Raw genomic sequence first — 3951 nt, 5'->3', positions numbered from 1 at the left:
TGGTATGTTATTTTGACATTAATATGTTATAAAACTTAATATTTAAGTATAAATATTGTAGCTTAAGTAGAAATACGAGATGAATTATGAACCATGTATGAGAAAAAATGTTTAACAACATAGGTGATATATTATTTGGTGAATGATAATTTTTTAATAACCATTTCAATAGGACATTGGAGCAAATTAATCACCCCAAGTCCACTGGAACAAGTTAATCGGCCCAAGTTACTTTTGAAAGGGGAATTTTTTGGGTAATTAGGGTAAACTTGATTGGGTCATGTAATCAATATCATACCAAAATTAACAGAGTTTACCAGTTACAACCTCAATGTTCCAATAACCCATAATATTTTCATTTAACCTTTCTTATTTAAAAACATGATGATTTACATCAAAGAATAATAAATGGATTTACATAAATTTATTGTTAGAAATTGATTTAGCTACACAAGATTTTAAGATCATTTGTAGTATCCCTTGATATTATTATGGTTTTATTTATAACTCTTTTTATAGCATCCGTTTGTTAGAAAACATTTTCATAGTTATACTTGTACTGCAAGTTGGGTTAAGGTTATTTGAGTAAGGTGGATAGGCAGTGAGATTGAGGTTGTTTTGCCAAGGTGACATGTTCCCAAGTGTGATAACTACCTCTCAAAGATAAATTAAAATTGTTATTAAAGATTAAACTATTTCCTACAGTAGTACATGTATTGAAAGCCCAAATTTTGAGAACTTTCTTTGATTTGGATTTTGCTATATGAATTCTTTCATACCATACCCAATCTGAGAACTCGATAGTGACAACTTGATAGGGACAAGGTATGAAGAATTATATTGCTTGCACACAAGAATCATTGATCAAACATCTAGTGAGATACACTTCAATTAAAAATTGGGAGACAAATTTCAAGAATGAATAAGGTAGCTCACAGGTAAGACAAGTTGCACCTACAGACATTGTCATTTTCTCATTAATCAAATCAATCATATGTACAAGTATTTATATGATTACATTCAGTTAGAGAGATCAGAACAAACTCCTAAAAATTAGGATCTAAATCCTAAATAAGAAAATAAGATAAATAGATAAACATCCACTTTCTCCATTATTTCGAAGTCTCCCCCTTAATCAAGAAAGGATTTATTTCTACACATAGTATCTCCTGGAACAACTCAATTTTCATCTTCCTAACAAGCTTAGTGAAAATGTCAACAACATTTTCACAATTATTACAATACACTATAGTAATATCTTTAGACTGTATCTTCTCAATAACAAAATGAAATTGAGTATCCACATGTTTTGTTCTTGCATGACAAAATGGATTATTTTCCAACTTGATTGAGCTCTAGTTATCACATCTGATCATTGTAACCTTCTTTTGTTCTTCTGCAACATCTTGAAGAACTCTCCTCAACCAAAGAACTTCAAAATTTTCTCCACCCAAATATTTATACTTTGCCTTGGTGGATGACAAAGATACAATATGCTGCCTCCTGCTACTCCATGAAACAATCCTATATCTAACGCTAAAAGAATAGATTTTAGTAGATCTCCTATCATTTGGATTACCAAGCAAGTCTGAATATGAGTAACTTGTCAACTCAACATCAAATGAATCAGTATACATAATGCCAAAATCAAATTTTCCTTTAAGATACTTGAATACACCTTTCATTTTTTTCCAATGGCTTTCTAGAGGTCTTGCCATGAACTCACTTAAAAATCCAATATAGTATGCAATATCAGGTCTGGTTGTAGTAAGATAATTCAAGCTTCCAACCAGTTGTCTATACATTGTACCATCTACCTCTTTTGAAACATCATCACTGTGAAATTTCATATTTTGTTGAACTGGAACAAAAGAAACTTTACACTGATCCATTTTAAAATTCTTAAGAAATTATTTGACATACTGACCCAGAGAAACAAAAGTTTAGCCAACATCTCTCCAAAATTCAAGACCTAGACAGTGATGTAACTCTCCAATATCATTCATTTCACATACTTGTGACATTTGCACCTTAATTCCATTAATTAGATTACTAGAATTACCTATAATATTTAAATCATCAACATAAAAGGAAATTGGTACAAGATGCCCTTTTGAATCAAATTTGGTATACATATTTGGGTCACCTTGGCTCCTCAAAAAACCCTATTGAAGAAATAAGGGATGTATCTTCTCATACCATGACCTGGGTTCCTGCCTCATCCCATACAAAGCTTTCTTTAATTTGTAGACTATATGTTCTTGACCCCTTTCAACAAACCCTTATATTTGAGTAAGATAAACCTCCTCCCTTAACTCACCCTTCATGAAGGCATATTTTACATCGAATTGGTGGAGATTTCAATAGTAATTTGTAGCTAATGCAATTAATAACCTAATAGTGTTCAACATCGCTACAAGTGCAAATGTTTCTTCACAGTCAATGCCTTTTTTTGTGAGTACCTTTTTTCCACCAATATAGCTTTGTATTTATCTATACTACCATGTGATTTAAATTTGGGTATGTACAACCATTTACATCCTATGGTCTCTTTACCTTTATGAAGTTTAGTGAATTCTAAGATTTTTTTTCATTATAGAGTCATATTCTTCCTTCATCACTTTTATCCACTCTTCATGTTCATTAGATTCATGAAAACTCATGGGTTCTATGAAATTTAAAACGCTACTCATCACAGAACAGTCCTTATACGTTGCAAGCAGGAAAATTTGGCAGGTAGATCTCCTTAGATATTTGTTTTCTTCATCTCTAGTCTATGAAAATCCTTCTTCACCTCTGGATCAACTTTCATTGTTGGTAGTTCCTATATCATTGGATTCTTCCTCAAGCTTACGTTTCTCTATGTCTTCGGCTTAAATTTTGTTGTCTTAAACTTTAGAAAGTATATGCCATCATTCATAGTTGTTGTCCTTGTTTCCTTTCTCTACCTACTCATGGAAGATTACATATCTACTTGCAAGTAGTTTGTGAGTAGATGGATCAAACATTTTATAAGCTTTAAATTCTAAACAGTACCCTAAAAAAATACATTTTATGGCTTTAATATCAAGTTTCTTTCTATTCTCCTTTGGAACATGTGCAAAGGCCTTGCACCCAAATACCCTAAAACAATGAATTGTTATTTTTAAACAAAACAAGGCTTCAAATGGGGTTTTGGCATCAATATACCTTGTTGTACTTTTGTTCTTAAATAAAAATTAGTGCTAATGACATTATCCCAAATTTTTTTTGAGAGATTCTTATCTTTAATCATACTCTGTGCACACAGCATCAAATTTTTTTTCCTTTCTGCAACACCATTCTACTATGGAGTGTGTGGTACTCAAAATTTCTAAACTATTCCATGGTATTTGCAATACTTGATGAAGTTCCACAACTTATAATCTCCTCCTTGATATGAACGAATGAGTTTTATGAACTTCCCTCTTTGTTTATGTACCGTGTTTTTGAATTCTTTGAAATATTAAAAAACATAACTCTTTCTGCTAAGAAATTAAACCCAAGTATACCATGTGTAATCATCAATAAATAATAGAAAATAGTAAGTCACTTATAGGGATCTCATTTTCATTGGTCCAAAAACATCAGTATGCATAATTTCTAATACATATATTATTCTCCTATTAGAGTTAGGGAGTCCTCCAACCATTATTTGTTCTGCAACAACAATAAATTGTGATAATTAATATGGCCATACGTCTGGTGCCAAAGAATTTCTGTTGAGATAGTTGTAGAATTTAATGCTTTATGACAATCGTTCGTGATATCAAGATTGTATAGGGTTCCAAATCTCACTCTTGAAGCAAGAAGTTTGTAGTGATCCAGTAAATCCTTTGCTATGTTGTGTGTTTTGTAAAATTGAACCTTCAGATTCTAATATGTGATTCTAGACACAAATATCATATTTTTCTTGATCCCATGTACATGCAT

Source organism: Pinus tabuliformis, chromosome 2_1 (assembly GCF_031772625.1).
Source record: "Pinus tabuliformis cultivar Carrire ecotype Pingquan chromosome 2_1, CPIR1, whole genome shotgun sequence".
NCBI classification, from domain to species: Eukaryota; Viridiplantae; Streptophyta; class Pinopsida; order Pinales; family Pinaceae; genus Pinus; species Pinus tabuliformis.
Note: the sequence above shows the minus strand (reverse complement) of the source record.